The sequence below is a fragment of the Elephas maximus genome, chromosome 5 (assembly GCF_024166365.1).
Source record: "Elephas maximus indicus isolate mEleMax1 chromosome 5, mEleMax1 primary haplotype, whole genome shotgun sequence".
Classification (NCBI taxonomy): Eukaryota; Metazoa; Chordata; class Mammalia; order Proboscidea; family Elephantidae; genus Elephas; species Elephas maximus.
In genome coordinates this window covers 121,242,976-121,261,433 of record NC_064823.1, presented here as the reverse complement: position 1 = coordinate 121,261,433, position 18,458 = coordinate 121,242,976, and the positions used below count along the sequence as shown (strand labels likewise).

General features: G+C 38.7%; 1 protein-coding gene across 2 annotated transcripts in view; it reads right to left on the bottom strand.

Annotated features, from left to right (window-relative positions):
• SMIM14 (small integral membrane protein 14) overlaps positions 1-18,458 on the bottom strand; it is a 69,921-nt gene that overhangs the window by 26,653 nt on the left and 24,810 nt on the right. The window contains exon 3 of one of the 2 annotated variants that reach the window (XR_007517745.1): positions 16,927-17,124. The exons of the other annotated variant lie outside the window; for it this stretch is intronic. The gene's annotated coding sequence lies outside the window, so the exon portion shown is untranslated. The remainder of the gene's footprint in view (positions 1-16,926; positions 17,125-18,458) is intronic. 2 annotated transcript variants of the gene reach the window in all.

The window sequence follows — 18,458 nt, the reverse complement described above, 5'->3', positions numbered from 1 at the left end:
TGTCGTTTAATATTTTCCCCATAGAATCCTTCACTATTGCAACTTGAGGCTTGAATTTTTTATTCAGTTCTTTCAGCTTGAGAAATGCTGAGCATGTTATTCCCTTTTGGTTTTCCACCTCCAGGTCTTTGCACATGTCATTATAATACTTTTCTTTGTCTTCTTGAGCCGCCCTTTGAAATCTCCTGTTCAACTTTTTTACGTCATGATTTCTTCCTTTCGCTTTAGGTGCTCAACATTCAAAAACAAGCTTCAGAGTCTCTTCTGACATCCATTTTGGTCTTTTCTTTCTCTCTTGTCTTTTTAATGACCTCTTGCTTTCTTCATGTATGATATTCTTAATGTCATTCCACAACTCGTCTGGTTTTTGGTTATTAGTGTTCAATGCATCAAATCTATTCTTGAGACAGTCGCTAAATCCAGGTGGGATATACCAAGGTTGTACTTTGGCTCTTGTGGACTTGTTCTAATTTTCTTCAGTTTCAACTTGAACTTGCATATGAGCAATTGACAGTCTGTTTCACAGTCGGCCCCTGGCCTTGTTCTGACTGATGATACTGAGCTTTCCCATCATCTCTTTCCACAGATGCAGTTGATTTGATTCCTGCATATTCCATCTGGTGAGGTCCATGTGTATAGTCGTCGTTTATGTTGGTGAAAAAAGGAATTTGCAATGAAGTCGTTGGCCTTGCAAAATTCTATCATGTAATCTCCAGCATCATTTCTATCACCAAGGCCGTATTTTCCAACTACTGATCCTTCTGTTTCCAACTTTCACATTCCAATCACCAGTAATTATCCAGGCACCCTGATTGGATGTTTGATCAATTTCAAACTGTAGAAGCTGGTAAAAATCTTTAATTTCTTCATCTTTGGCCTTAGAGGTTGGTGTAATTTGAATAATAGTCATATTAGCTGGTCTTCCTTGTAGGTGTATGGATATTATCCTATCACTAACAGCATTGTACTTTTGTGACTAACAGTCACAAAAATAATGAGTCTACATTATGAATCCAAATATCTGGAAGATGGCCTAACATGAAAATGTTGAGTGTTTAACCCAGAAATCCTACTCACAGGTATACATCCTAGACAAGAGCTGTCACACAGATAGGCATATGCACACCTATGTTCACTGCAGCATTATTCACAATAGTAAAGAGATGGAAACCACCGATGTGTCCATCAACTAATAAATGGTAGACAAATTGTGGTACATAGACACAATGTAGCATTATACAATGATAAAGAATAATGATGAATCTGCCAAACATCTCACAACATGGATGAATCTGGAGGACATTATGCTGAGTGAAATAAGTTAATCATGAAAGAATAAATATTGTATGAGACCACTATTGTAAAAACTCAAGAAAAGGTTAACATACAGAAAAAAAATTCTAAACCATACACACAAGGCAAATATTAGCCCAAATGACCAAAGGATCACATGAACCAGAGGTTCCACCAGCCTGAGGGGAGAACTAGATGGTGCCCGGCTATCACCACCAACCGCCCGACAGGAATCACAAGAGAGAGTCCCTGTTGTTGTGGGGACAGAAGAGGGAGAAAAACTCAAATTCACGTATTAAGACCAAACTTACTGGTCTGGCAGAGACTGGAGGAACCCCCAAAACTCTGGCCCCTGGACACTCTGCTAACCTAGAATTGAAACCATTCCTGAAGCCCACTTTTCAGACAAAGATTAGACAGGCCTATAAAACGAACAATAACATGTGAGAAACGTGTTTCTTAGTTCAAATATACAAGACCAAATGGGCAGCTCCTGTCCAAAAGCAAGACAAGAAGGCAGGAAGGGACAGGAGCTGGACAAATGGACACAGGGAACCTGGGGTGGAACGGGGAATGTGGTGTCACATTGTGGGGACTGCAACCAATGTCACAAAACAATACGTGTATACATTTTTGAAAGAGCTGTAAGCTTTCACCTAAAGCATATAAAAAAAAAAAAGAAACATTCTTAGATGGTTACCAGGGATGGGAAGGGGAAGAATGGAGAAATCACTAGCTAGATAGTAGATATGTGCTAATTTTGGTGAAGGGAAAGGTAATACACAATATAGGGGAAGTCAGCACAACATGACTAACACAAAGGAAGACACTGAGAGGTATGCAAGTAAAAGGGCAACTATGGTAAATACTACAGCATATACAATTCTGCAACAACAGTAATAACAATTTACAAGTGGATACATAGGTAGATATGTACGCTAAATAGGTGTGGGAGGTCGTACAGCAGTATACCCATACACATATGTAAGTATGGTTATGGATATTTCTACATAATTATATGTGCTGCCATGTATATTCACATATATAATAGTGCACATTGGGTTTATGGGTACTCACATGTGCTCTATTATATATGTGAATATACACTGTAGTTATGGAAAATTTTTAGACATAACCAAACACCTCAGGGGACTGAGAAATGGGATTGAAGGCTAAAGGGTCATAGTCTCGGGGGACATCTAGGTCAACTAACATAATATAGTTCTTAAGGATAATATTCTGCATCCTACTATGGTGAATAGTGGCCAGGGTCTTAAAAGCTTGCAATATAAGATACAACTATCGGTTTCTTCCCATCTGGAGCAAAGGATGGTGAAGAAAACGAAAGACTCAATGAGGCAATTAGTCCAAAGGACTAATGTCCCACTTGAACCACAGCCTCCACCTGACTGAGACCAGAAGAAATAGATGGTGCCTAGCTACCACTACTGACTGCTCTAATCAGGAACACAACACAAGGTCCTGTTTACAGTGTGAGAAAAATGCAGAACAAAATTAAAGAAAAAAAAAAAGACTGGGTCTAATAAAGACTGGAGGAGCCACTGAGACTACAGCCCTAAACAGCCTTCTAACATGGAACTGAAGCCACTACCAGAGACCACCTTTCAGCCAAATAATAGACCTATAAAATAAACAATAATACCCATGAGGAAGGGGCTCCTTAGAATAATCAACTATACAAGACTCAAAGGGCAATGTAACTGCCCAAAAGCAAAGATTAGAGGGCAGAAAGGGGCAGGGAAACCTGAAGAACGGAAACAGAGAACCCAGGGTGGAAATAAGGGAGTGCTGACACGTTGCAGGGATTGCAACCAACGTCACAGAACAATATGTGTATGAATTATTGAATGGAAAACTAATTTATTATGTAAACTTTCACCTAAAGTACAATAAAATGTTCACTTCCTCCCAAATATGTGAGGGTTTACCTGCCCCCCTTGCCACCCTGCCATAAAAACAAGAAAAACATTTCCTACTGTCAAATGTTGCTCCATACTGCTCTACTTGCTGGGGATGGAGCAGTGAACAAAATCTCACCATCTAATAGCCATTCTTTTGTTAATATTTTGATGAATGCGTTCCACATACATATTTTTGTAATATATATGTATCCCCATATAATTTTACAAAACAGGACACTCTACATATTATTCTGCTTTTTGCCACACTCAACAATTAGTCAAAAGAAAAAAATTTTTTTTTTGGTTGTGCATTAGCTGACAGTTTACAGAGCAAAATTAGTTTCCCATTCCTTAGTTTGCACATAAAGTGTTTCACAGCTTTGGTTTCATTTCCCACGATGCGTCAGCACTCCCCACATTTCTGCCCTGGGTTCCCAGTTACCTTTCGTTCTGATCTTCTACTCCTTCTTGCCTTCTCATCTTTGCTTTTGGGTAAATATTGCCCTTTTGATCTCATATAATTGATTGTGCTAAGGAGCAAGTTCCTCTCAAGTGTTACCGTTTATTTTATGGGCTTGGCTATTGTTTGGCTAGAAGGTGGTCTCTGGGAATGACTTTAGGTCCAGGTCGGAAAGTTGTCTTAGGCCACAATCTTGGGGGCTCCCCCAGTCTCTGACAAACCAGTAAATCTGGTTGGTCTTTGTTGTGAATTTGATTTTTTGTTCTACATTTTCCTCCTGCTCTGTCCAGGACCCTCTGTTGCGATCTCAGTCAGAGCAGCCAGTAGTCGTAGCCAGGTATTGTCCAGTTATTCAGCTTTTGGGGTCATGCAAGCTGTGGTTCATGTGGTTCATTCGCCCTTCTGACTATTTCCTTGAGTCTTTGGTTTTCTTCACTCTCTTTTGCTCTGAATGGGAAGAGACCAATATTCGTATCTCGCAAACTTCAAAGACCCCTTACAGTGCTCACCAAAGCAGGATGCTGAACACTGTCTTTATGAACTCTTTGTAGGTACAAATCTTTTAATGCTAAAAAACAGCTCTACATAACTTTTAATGCTGCATAGCATTACATTTAATTACATCATTCCAAATTTGTATATGATAAACAATGCTGTGGAGAAAGTTCGTAAAATACATGCTTGCACACTTGATTAATGATCTCCTTAGAATAAAGAACATAAACATTGATAGACTAAAGGCATACATGCTTTAACTTTTGATAGATATTGCCAAACCACAGGAGGTGAATTTTAAAGAAATGTCAAAATACAAATATAATATATTCAAGTATCCCTGCTGATAATCACACCACTGAAGAAGTCCAGTATTTCAACTGGGGTACAAGCGAGAACCTAATACTTCTGATCACGTTTAGTTCTTAATGACTAAGTAACATCTCTACATGTCTTCCTATAACAAAAATAATTTTGAAGGACCACAATAAGCTATGTACATCTAAGTGTCAAGAATTCAAGTACTCAGGTTAAAGGCAAGTCTGAATATTTTAAAAAGCTCCTAAATGTCTGAAAACCCTTGTGGCGTAGTGGTTAAGTGCTACGGCTGCTAACCAAGAGGTCAGCAGTTCCAATCTGCCAGGCGCTCCTTGGAAACTCTATGGGGCAGTTCTATTCTGTCCTATACGGTTGCTATGAGTCGGAATCAACTCAAGAGCAGTGGGTTTGGTTTTTGGTCTAAATGTCTGTCTACCACTAATAAATTGGGCTACCCTGCCCAAACAATATACAAATCAAGTAACCACTCCAGAACTTCTCATATTTTCTTCAGTCCTACAAAACATTTTCTGAATGAGTTTAATTACTTTGCTGTAGCTGTTAGGTGCCGTCGAGTTGGTTCCGACTCATAGCGACCCTATGCACAACAGAATGAAACACTGCCCGATCCTGCGCCATCCTTAAAATCGTTGTTATGCTTGAGCTCACTGTTGCAGTCACTGTGTCAATCCACCTCCTTGAGGGTCTTCCTCTTTTCCGATGACCCTGTACTCTGCCCAGCATGATGTCCTTCTCCAGGGACTGATCTCTCCTGACAACATGTCCAAAGTATATAAGATGCAGTCTCACCATCCTTGCCTCTAAGGAGCATTCTGGCCACACTTCTTCCAAGACAGATTTGTTCCTTCTTTTGGCAGTCCATAGTATATTCAATATTCTTCGCCAACACACAATTCAAAGGCGTCAACTCTTCTTCGGTCTTCCTTAGTCATTGTCCAGCTTTCACATGCACATGATGCGATTGAAAATACCATGGCTTGGGTCCGGTGCACCTTAGTCTTCAGGGTGACATCTTTGCTCTTCAACACTTTGAAGAGGTCCTTTGCAGCAGATTTACCCAATGCAATGCGTCTTTCGATTTCTTGACTGCTTCCGTGGCTGTTAATTGTGGATCCAAGTAAAATGAAATCCTTGACAACTTCAATCTTTTCTCCGTTTATCATGATGTTGCTCACTGGTCCAGTTGTGAGGATTTCTGTTTTCTTTATGTTGAGGCGTAATCCATAATGAAGGCTGTGGTGTTTGATCTTCATTAGTAAGTGCTTCAAGTCCTCTTCACTTTCAGCGAGCAAGGTTGTGTCATCTGTATGATGCAGGTTGCTAATGAGTTTTCCTCCAATCCTGATGCCCCGTTCTTCTTCACATAGTCCAGCTTCTCGGATTATTTCCTCAGCATACAGATTGAATAGGTATGGTGAAAGGATACAACCCTGACGCACACCTTTCCTGACTTTAAACCAGTCAGTATCCCCTTGTTCTGTCCGAACAACTGCCTCTTGATCTATGTAACGGTTCCTCATGAGCACAATTAAGAGTTCTGGAATTTCCATTCTTCGCAGTGTTATCCATAGTCTGTTATGACCCACAGAGACGAATGCCTTTGCATAGTCAATAAAACACAGGTAAACATCCTTCTGGTATTCTCTGCTTTCAGCCAGGATTCATCTGACATCAGCAATGATATCCCTGGTTCCACGTCCTCTTCTGAAACCAGCCTGAATTTCTGGCAGTTCCCTGTCAATATACTGCTGAAGCCGTTTTTGAATGATCTTCAGCAGAATTTTGCTTGTGTGTGATATTAATGATATTGTTCTATAATTTCCACATTCGGTTGGATCACCCTTCTTGGGAACAGGCATAAACATGGATCTCTTCCAGTCAGTTGGCCAGGAAGCTGTCTTCCATATTTCTTGGCATAGACGAGTGAGCACCTCCAGCGCTGCATCTGTTTGTTGAAACATCTCAATTGATATTCCATCAATTCCTGGAGCCTTGTTTTTCACCAATGCCTTCAGAGCAGCTTGGACTTCTTCCTTCAGTACCATCAGTTCCTGATCATATGCCACCTCTTGAAATGGCTGAATACTGACTAATTCTTTTTGGTATGATGACTCTGTGTATTCCTTCCATCTTCTTTTGATGCTTCCTGCGTTGTTTGATATTTTCCCCATGGACCTTCACTATTGCAACTCGAGGCTTCAATTTTTTCTTCAGTTCTTTCAGCTTGAGAAACGCCGAGCGTGTTCTTCCCTTTTGGTTTTCCATCTCCAGCTCTTTGCACATGTCATTATAATATTTTGTCTTCTTGAGAGGCCCTTTGAAATCTTCTGTTCAGTTCTTTTACTTCATCAATTCTTCCTTTTGCTTTAGCTGCTCAATGCTCAAGAGCAAGTTTCAGAGTCTCCTCTGACATCCACCTTGGTCTTTTCTTTCTTTCCTGTCTTTTCAGTGACCTCTTGCTTTCTTCATGGATGATGTCTTTGATGTCATTCCACAACTCGTCTGGTCTGCGGTTACTAGTGTTCAATGTGTCAAATCTATTCTTCAGATGGTCTCTAAATTCAGGTGGGATATACTCAAGGTCATATTTTGGTTTTCATGGATTTGCTCTGATTTCCTTCAGTTTCAGCTTGAACTTGCATATGAGCAATTGATGGTCTGTTCCACAGTCGGCCCCTGGCTTGTTCTGACTGATGATATTGAGCTTTTCCATTTTCTCTTTACACAGATGTAGTCAATTTGACTTCTGTGTGTTCCATCTGGCGAGGTCCATGTGTACAGTCGCCGTTTATGTTGGTGAAAGAAGATTTGCAATGAAGAAGTCCTTGGTCTTGCAAAATTCTATCATTTGATCTCCAGCATTGTTTCTATCCCCAAGGCCTTATTTTCCAACTACTGATCCTTCTTCTTTGTTTCCAACTTTCGCATTCCAATGGCCAGTAATTATCAGTGCATCTTGATTGCATGTTTGATCAATTTCAGAATGTAGCAGCTGATAAAATCTTCTATTTCTTCATCTTTGGCCCTAGTGGTTGGTGCATAAATTTGAATAAGTTATATTAACTGGTCTTCCTTGTAGGCTTATGGATATTATTCTATCAGTGTCAGCGTTGTACTTCAGAATAATCTTGAAACGCTCTTTTTGATGATGAACGCAACACCATTCCTCTTCGAGTTATCATTGCCAGCATAGCAGACTATACGATTGTCCGATTCAAAATGACCAAGACCAATCCATTTCAGCTCACTAATGCCTAGAATATCGATGTTTATGCGTTCCATTTCATTTTTGAAGATTTCCAATTTTCCTAGATTCCTACTTCGTACATTCCAGGTTCCTATTATTAACGGATGTTTGCCTCTGTTTCTTCTCATTTTGAGTCATGCCACATCAGCAAATGAAGGTCCAGAAAGCTTGACTCCATCCATGTCATTAAGGTCAACTCTACTTTGAGGAGGCAGCTCTTCCCCAGTCATTTCTGAATGCCTTCCAACCTGGGGGGCTCATCTTCCAGCACTATATCAGACAATGTTCCGCTGCTATTCATAAAGTTTTCACTGGCTAATGCTTTTCAGAAGTAGACTGCCGGGTCCTTCTTCCTAGTCTGTCTTAGTCTGGAAGCTCAGCAGAAACCTGTCCTCCATGGGTGACCCTGCTAGTATATGAATACTGGTGGCATAGCTTCCAGCATCGCAGCAACACACAAGCCCCCACAGTACGACAAACTGACAGACACGTGGGGGTTAATTAATTACTTTATTGAACCAAAATCTTCATACCATTTACTGTCACTAAAGACATAATAGTGTAATTTATATGCTATAACCTTATGGTACAATCTATTTTGATTTATATATGTTGTCGTTATTAGCTGCCATTAAGTCAGCTCCTGACTCACGGCAACCCATGTACAACAGAACAAAATGGTCCCATATTCACTTGCAGATTAGACCACTGTGATCCACAGGACATTCATTGGCTGATTTTTGGAAGTAGATCGACAGGCCTTTCTTCCTTGTCTGTCTTAGTCTGGAAGCTCTGCTGAAACCTGTTCAGCATCATAGCAGCATGCATGCCTCCACTGACAGACAGGTGGTGGCTGCAAATAGGGTGCACTGGCCAGGAATCAAACCTAGGTCTCCTGTGTGGAAGGCAAGAATTCTACCATTGAACCAGCAAAGAGGTACAGAAATGTGACTGTAAAGTCCACAGACTTAATGTGGGCTCTGGCAAGGCATGCAATTGTGGCTATGAGGTGGAATGGGTGGGTGTGGGGCAACAAGAAGAGGGACTTTGACATTGTATTCTATATTTATATTATTTGAAGCTTCCATAATCTACTCACATATTACTTGTGTTATTAAAAGAAACATAAAATTCCAATACTATAAAACCGATAAAAAGTGAGAGAGACTTCAATTTGCTATATTAAAAGCTATAAAAAGTTGGAGGGGGAACCCAGGTTGCAGAAATGTATATATACTATGCTACCTCCTAAGTAAAACAAAAAGATAAACATACACTATAGATATGCATATAGGATTTCTAGAAAAAATGTATGTGGCAGACTGTCTTTTCCAAAAGTAGCCACCACAATATTTCTGGCCACAGACACTCTCAGAATCTTGCCACTTCCCTTCAAGAGGTTTGTGAGTGCCAAAGCCAAGAATACAGCAGAACTCTTGTATGTGATTTTCTATGCTAGGCCATAAAAAGGATACAGCTTCCACCTGGTTCTCTCCTCCTCCCACTTGAAAACATCGATGCTCGCCCTTAGAATGCAGCCACCATGCTGTGAGGAAGCCAAGCAACTTGAAAAGCCATATGGAGGTGCTCCAGCTAGCAATACTAGCTAAGGCTTCAGCCACCCACAGCATCAGCTACCAAACCGTGAGTGACCTCCAGCTGCTGCCTACTCCCAGCCTGAGTTTTCCAGCTAAGAATCCAAACACTGTGCAGCAGACAAGTCATCTCCACTGTGCCCTATACAAACTCCCAGGATGCATTTTGTGAAGTTAATAAATGATCGTTTTATGCCACTAAGTTTTTGGAAAATTTGTTACACAGCAATAAGAACTGAAACAATATAAATTGTTAATAGTGCATATGCAACCAAGTGACAGAGGCGTTGGGGAATATAGGTGGGTTTTTAATGTTCTTTCTCTGTACTGCTTCAATTTGTGCCATGAGGACACAGTTATTTCATCTTTTAAATAAAACACAACCTCACTTCAGAAATACACAATTCGAAATTGGAAAAAATCAACTGTATCACCAACCACAGAGAGGTTATCTAATCTTTTAGTTCCTGGATGATATTGATAAAAAGTATTAAGATTCACAAAAAAGAAGTTTACTAAAATTATCTTTACTAAAATAAAACCCAAAAGTTAACCACCTGGTTATAAAGGGTTTGTAGCAACACAGAAAAATACTAAATATTATTATTAAATTGGGCAAAATACACATATACCGTAATATCTAAAAATGTATTTTTTAGAAAAATCTGGAAAGATACACATCAAATTCATCTAGGAAGTAGGGAATAAGCCAGGGTGGAGAAGTGAATAGGGAATATAGTCTTACTTTTAATGCATTCATTTTTTGAAAGAAAACATTCACATATTATTTATAGAAACTGTCGAATGTTTTACAAAAAAATAGGAAGAGAAACCAGCAGAAGATATACTTGCTGTATATAGAGAGGTTTCTCAAGAAATTTTTCAGGCACACAGATTTTTTTCCCAGGAAAGGGCCAATAGGTGTTAAAGAGACTTATTTAAGTACAGTAGACATTGGTCACAATTTACCAGCCTTCAGGACTCTGACTGAGGGTCTCCCAGATCATGTACTTATAGTACTTTAATAGGTAAACAAAAGTAAATTAAAGATACAGAAGTTTCAATTACACTGAGCTGGAATATAGAATTTAACAATTTTAAAAAAAAAAGGATTACCTGCATTCCAAACCTTAATGCAGGTTCACATTTCTAAATCACCTGTTCTCTCCCTCTGGAATTCCTATTATTAACAGAAGAAATTGTATACCAAGAGACAGCCATTCAAGGAGCAGCAGTAAGAGAACAAAGTAGGTACAGAAAGAATCAGGAGAGGGCAAAGCCAAAATAATTCTTTCCCGGAAATGGAAAAAGCCCCTCTCCAGACTATTTTTAAAGCTGTAAGAATACTGAATATAACAGGGACTATCAAAAAAACAAACAAATCTGCCTTGGAAAAATTACGAGCAGAATGCTCGTTAGGAGCAAGGACGGCAAGACTACATCTCACATACTTTGGACATGTTATCGGGAGGGATCACTCCCTGGAGAAGGGCATCATGCTTGGTAAAGTAGAGGGTCAGCAGAAAAGAGGAAGACACTCAATGAGATGGACTGACACAATGGCTGCAACAATGGACTCAAGCATAACAACGACTGTGAAGGTGGCACAGGACCCGGCAACGTTTCATCGTGTTGAGCACAGGGTCACTATGAGTCGCAACTGACTTCATGGCACCTAGCAACAACAACAGAAAGGAAGAGTGATTTTTTTTTTTTTAAAAAGAATACCATATAAGGAAATACCTGCATATTTTTGTTTGAAGAATACTAGGTAACTTAAAAAAGTGATTTATAATTAGGCTGCATCTCTGTGCTGGCATCTTTCTACATATGTATACAAGTGTTCTACTAATACATAACGAAAAATCCACATTTATCACTGGGTATACTCAACTCGACAGCAACTAACAACAGCAGCATTTTTCCATATCATCACTGGTTTGTCAAACTATGCTCTGTGTATTGCTGTGATGCTAGAATTTATGCCACCAGTACTTTAAACACCAGTAGGATCACCTGTCATAAATAGCTTTCAGCAGAGCTTCCAGACTAAAACTAGGAAGAAAGGCCTGGTGAGTTCTGAAAATTAGTCAATGAAAATCCTATGGATCACAATCTTGTCTGATACAGTGCTGAATATTAATATACTGTGGACTGCCAAAAGAACAATCAGTCTCAGAAGAAATACAACTGGAACGTTCCTTAGAGACATGGATGTAGAGACTTCAACTTGCTTACTTTGGACATGTCATCAGGAAAGACCAACTGCTAGAAAAGGACATCATGTTTGGTAAAGTAGAGGGCCAATGAAAGAGGAAAACCCTCAATGAGATGGACTTAGACCTAACAGCCAGAACAATGAACTCAAACATACCAATGATCACGAAGATGGCACAGGACCAGGCAACATTTCGTTCTGTTATACACAGGGTCACCATGAGCTGGAGTGAACTCAACGACTAACAACATTTCCGTACTGAATCAAATAATATAACAGAATTATATGTAAAATGATAAAGGCACCTGATTTTAACTGAAAGTGACTCACTGAGTATCTATCTTACTCACCTCTTAGAGCAAGATTAGCCAGTATTTAATAAGAAAAGCACTGAAACGAGGTTTCAGACTAGGAAAGAAAAATGTTTGCAATGTCAACTTGTACCTCCATTTTTTAATAATTCTGAACATTCTTGAGACAAATAGACACATATATGCATCTGGCAAAATATAACTGCTTTAAGAATAACCTGTGTAACCCAATGGTGTATATAATCACAGGAAGGAGCTGTGCCAAGAAAATAAGTAAAGCTTTGTCATGAGCACCCCAGAATGGGCATTCCTTGTATAGCAACTATACCAGCTTTGAATCTAAAACCTGTTACATTTATAATGTATAATTAAAACGCTCCTGTAATAATACAGTCAGAGAGGCAGTCATTTGTTTTACCTTCCATATTGCAGATAGACAATAAAATGAACAGAAATCAGATTTATATTCTTTGTACTGGTACGGCTTATCAGTTAGGCAATCAAAACTTACATAACCACTGATGAGGCAGTAATAAAGAGAAATGTGAATAGCTGTTTGTATTCATAAAGCCTGAGACATACAAGTTTGTTATATACTGTTTTATATTCTGATGAGAACAAATGCCACCAATTTAGAAATCGAAGAAGGTAAGAAGAGAATAAAGTGTGGTTAGAACTAATGAAAAGCTAAAAATTATAAAATATATTTTCTTTTAAAATTATATAACTATAGTGCCTCCAAAAATCTTCTTCAGTGAAAAAAGATCATTTTCTGTTATTACTAATTTTTGTATGTAACTGTAAAGAACTCATCCTTACTCAAAGATAGGTCTGGCCTTTGCCCTTCTGCTTCTGGAAGTAATCTTCAGGCCCTTGGAATGTCAAGCCTGATAGGAGTGTCTTTGTTCACCAGGTGCCTTGGGCTAGTCAGACAGTAACAATGATTTAGGATCTGAGCTTTGGACCACATCAATAATGTGATTTAGGGTGGGGGCTTTGTGTCATGCAGTATCTGTTGACCTCCAAAGGGAATGGTGGCTGGAGACTGAGACCAGTCACATGGGCAGTCAATCATGCCTACATGATGGAACCCCAATAAAAACCCTGAACAGCAAGGTATGGGTGAGCTTCTCTGGTTGGCAACACTCTGTGCCTACTGTCACACGTCAATACCAAGAGACAGTATGTTGTCCTGACTCACAGGGAAAGGACAACAAGAAGCTTCGAGTTTGGAACCCTCCTATACACTTCTTCCCTTGCTGACTTTGATGTGTGTTCTGTAATTGTAATAAACTGTAACTGTTAGTATATCAGCTTTCAGTGAGTCCTATCTATACCAGAGACTTTCTATGGGCTTAAAATGGTGTCTAGGCCCCCTCGAACCCTCCCAGTGTAACCACTGTTATAGGTCTGAGGTACATCCTTCAAACCTCCCCCATACATTTATAAACATATTATACCAATCTAAACACATACGCTAAAGGACCCCTGCTGGCACAGTGGTTAAACACTCAGCTGCTTACCTAAATGTCAAGCAGTCAGTGATTTGAACACACCAGACACTCCGCAGGAGAAAAGACCTGGCAATCTGCTCTTGAAAAGATTAACCAAAAAACCAAATCCACTGCTGCAGAGTCAATTCTGAATCATACAGCCTAGAAAACTCTTTGGAGCTGTTCTACGTGGTAACACAAGGTTGATATGAACTGGAATCAATGTGACAGCACACAACAAAACACAAACACTAACATGCAAAGGTTATTGCATTGTAATAGTTTTTGCATTCTCTGTTGTTAAAAGCATGAAGGTTCTAGCTTCTTACTGGAGTCCGTATTTTGTCTGAGATTAAGAGTACATGTTCTTTTGGACAGCTTTTTTCTGCTATTTTGCTTTTGGTGTCTGTTTTTCTTGCAAATAGCATTTAAAAATTCCAATCTGTTTTTTTTAATAGGGGTGTATAATCCACTCACATACACCATCATACTTTATGCTTTCTATTAACCATGCTTCTCTTCTTTCCTTCTTTTTGCCTGACTTCATTAGCTTATCTGGGTTTCCCTTTTTTACCCTAATTCGCCTTTCACACAAAGGTTCTCAAGTGGGGCAGTACCACCCCTAAGGCATTCTGGATATCTGAGAGGCACATACTGGTTGTTGTCACTGGCTTGTATCCCATATGACTTTCAAATGTCCTGCCAGACATTAACGTAAGTGAAAAATTTGAGCCTATAATGTAGCTCCATCTCACAGACAAACACAGGGTATTTTCTGGGTAGACTTACTCTACAATGAATTTTCTAGAAAATTAACTAGACTTTAGCATCTAAATCAAATAAAGATTATAATTAATTTTATTTATAATTTTACCACGTACTGTTCACCACTTCAGAAAATCATGTCACTGATGGTATTGGAGGCGAACACGACACATTCGTATAGGTCTGCGTTTGTTGGGTTTGTAACCATACATTCATAATGATTTTTCATAGGAGAAGTATTTCCTTCTGTCTTCTCGTATAGCTGTGCCTGATGACATCTTGGTCCTCTTTTATTTTCTTCAACTGCTTTGTTTTTCTATTCATATTTATTAATGAACAACTAGATAGGTGGGTAGGTATGGTATACAGACAAGCAGGCAGGTTAGAGAATCTCTTAATTCTCAGAGGAAGGAAGGCTTTCATTCCTGAACCACGTGTTCTTTCTTTTCCTTCCTATTCTTAACACTCTCTGTAGTGGTTTGGAGTAACCTTGGCTTTCTTCTTGATCCTTAACACCCAACTAGGTGCATTTCTCAGGCATATCTTCTATTTGTTTTAAAAAGCAGTTCTCCTGTTTTAGCCCTGTGACAAAGGCTCCAGCCCCTTTATATTTCATAGAGGGGAAAGACGTACAACAAACCAGCTATTCAACAGAGCTGCATCTCCTCTTTGCATACACCAAACCTGGAGGAGTTTTGCTTTTTTTTTTTAGTTTTAATTTTAATTAGTTATTAATATGCACAGTTTAAGCAAAAAAGTTGTACAAAGTTAGTTCAGAAAAATAACGGTTCCTCATCCTTTCCTACCCATTTCTCCCCCTACAGAGGCAACCACTTTCACCTTTTAGCTGATTGTTTTTTGGTAGTTATCTCCATGTCTTTATAAATATGCATTACTGCTACTTCTAGATTTTCAGTTTTATGCAATATTCACTGATTGACCAGGATATGAGGATCTAGTTCTCTTTCCTGACCCCAACCACCTTCACCTGTGCACTCAACCAATCTCCTAATAACCTATCACAAATTTAGTTCAATACTCAGTTTTCATATTTTTTTATGACTATGTAAAGGCTCTTCAGAGCTGATTCATGTAACTATAATTACGTTCTCCTTTCTATATTCTGTATTTCCTTAAAATTAGTAACAGTCATTTCCTGAATTTACTTGGTTTCTATGACTTTTCACAATTCATTTTCAGCTGTTCAGGTCACAAGATGTTTAGATGTTTAATTCATTACCCTGAAAAAGTCTCTTCCACAGCAATGTGACACTCTCCCAACCAAACCAGCTGCCCTAGAGTTCTTCCTAGAGCATACCTCTCAACGTGGGATCTCCCTTTATCATTATCCTGGAAGTTACTTTTGCATCTTTCTTGTGCTAGATCTCTTGCTTTCTATTCCCCAAATCTTAGTCTCCTTCTTTCTTGGTTTTATGCTTTCATTTTGGTGAAAAACATTTCATCCTCTAGTACTTTCCTAAGAAAGGGTATAAACCAAAACCCATTGCCATTGAGTTGATTCCCCATAGTGTTTCCAATGAGCACCTGGTGGATTCAAACCGCCAACCTTTTGGTTAGCAGCCATAGCTCTTAACCACTATGCCACCAAGGCTGTCAAAGAATGGGTGTATAAGGTAAAAACTTTGAATACCCTCCTATTTGATAGTTTGGTTTGATATATAATGCTATGTTGGTAATTTTCCTCCAGGATTTTGAAGTCATTGAGCCCATACTGTCTAGTTTCCTGGTTTGCTGGACTTGCATCAACAGTTGGTGTCATGTATTGAATTGTGTCCCCAAAAATATGTGTCAAATTGGTTAGGCCATGATTCCCAGTATTGTGTGGTTATCTTCCATTTTGTGACTGTAATTTTATGTTAAAGAGGATTAGGGTGGGATTGTAACACCCTTACCCAGGTCACATGCCTGATTCAATGTAAAGGGAGTTTCCCTGGGGTGTGGCCTGCACCACCTTTTCTCTCTCAAGAGATAAATAGGACAGGGAAGCGAGCAGAGAGGGGAGACCTCATACCACTAAGAAAGCAGCACCTGGAGCAGAGCACACCTTTGGACCGGGATGCTCCCAGACCAAGGGAAAACTGATGACAAGGGCCTTCCTCCAGAGCCAACGGAGAGAGAAAGCACGCCCTGAATTTGGACTTGTAACGTACTAGTCTGTGAGAGAATAAATTTCTCTTTGTTAAAGCATCCACTTGTGGTATTTCTGTTGTAGCAGCACTAGATGACTAAGAGAGTTGGATACACAAAAGTCTGGAGTTCAGAAGCAGCAACACTGGCTGGACTCGTTTTGGGACATAACTCTGGCTCTTGTTTTGGCCACTTACCCATCCTTTGATCCTAACCCTTTTCCATGCCAGGTTCTCCAATGTGAGACAAATAATATCCTTTTAATAAGTTCTTTTCTGCTTAATCAGCAAGAAGATCTATTGCTTACAATGAAGAACCTTAGCTGATACCATTACTAAATCTGGAAGAAAAGTTAGTTTCAAAATGTGAATGAATACAACTTTATTAAAATGAAAAGGAACTAATGGTAAAAATTTTAACTGTTCTTAACATGGTCATTATGAGTCGGAATCAACTTGACGGCAGCAGGTTTGGTTTTTTTGGTTAACTTGTATACAGCCCTTGGCAAAGCTTGTCTATTTCCATAGAATAGGCAAAGCTAAATTGCAACCCAACACACAACTAAAGAGCTAACCATAAATAATGAAAGCCCTCAAGTTTCCCCAGGTTTCTACTTGTTATTAGAACTTTAAATCCTTACCAGTTACCAGTTGCCACTGAGTCGATTCCGACTCACGGTGACTCCATGTGTGTGGAGTAGAATTGCTCCATAGTTTTCAAGGCTGTGACCTTTCAGAAGCAGATCACCAGGCCTGACTTCCGAAGTGCCTCTGCGTGGGTGGAAACTGCCAACCTTTCAGCCAGTAGTAGAACACTCAACTGCTACCCAGGGACTCTCCTTTCATATAGTAACATATTTTCTCCATGTCATTAAAGGTATAATTTCTTAAAAGATATAATTTTTTAAAACATCTGTACAAGATTCCATCATATAAATGTACCATGATATAATCATTGCCCTAGCGGTAGGCATTTGAGTTGTTTATAACTTTTCACTATTACTGTAAATAATGCTACAGTGAACAATGCTAGACATAAATATTTGAATATCTGAACTTAGAAACCCTATTAAAGATAATTTTCAGAAAAAAATATTTAGAAAGCACTGAAATTTCAGTAAGTAGATATGGCCCAATGATGCTGCTTGATTCTGAATTTAAATAAAAGAAATATACATGAAATGAAAATTACAAAGCACAACTCAATTTAAACTTAATCAACAGTTTCTTTAATGAATCAAATGAGTTTGCCTTCCCTTCTGGAATCCTCACTACCAATATTAGCACGTTATACAAGGAGAGGATCACCCATCAGTAATCTATACTACGTGAAGGGTGAAAATACCTAGCACAAACAGAAAAATGTGGACTTTTAAGGATTTATAAGACTAAAATCTATTTTTACATAATTATAAATTACTTCAAACCAGGATTGCCATAAACAATATTCCATCAAGCATGAAGTAATGGAAATTTTGTGGCATTTAAAACAACAAAAAGTGTTAAACATAGGTTTCCTGATAGTCTACTACAGACAACAGAAATGTACGTGGGATCATAAAAAGCAGAATTTAGTTTTAATCTTCTTCAAAAAAGCATCAGAGCTAACGAAAAAATCATAATACTATACTAAAAATAAAAATATTAAGAAACAAAAAGAGGCAGTAACCTTTACTAAAAATTGGTCCTCTGGGAAAATTTACAAGAGTTAAATTCAAAGTCTGTTTTTTTGTTTCTAATGTCCATGGTAATTTGAGACAAGTTTTGTCTTAGGTTTGGTTAAATTTAGACATAAAAAGTATGACTCTTTACTTCATAAACAAACAGGAGAAAATGTTTTTTAAAAATTCTCTCCTTGGACTCATCTATTTTTATATCAAGTCATCAGAGATATGGCATTCCAAGTATATTTCTACACCCACAAGAGTCTGATTTAATTTATAAGTTCTTACTTTATTCCTTTTCCTCAAAAGCATTTTTAAGGATAAGTCCTAGCATATACTGACACTAAGGCATGTTATTCACAAGAAAGACACTTCTAATTACTATACAGCCACACTAAAACAGCAGAAAACCTGGTTAGCTACCACTTACCCAAATATTTGAGCAAATATGTGTACCTGTTTTTATTAACTGACTTGTGTATACCCCTGTACAAGAGTATTTAAAAACA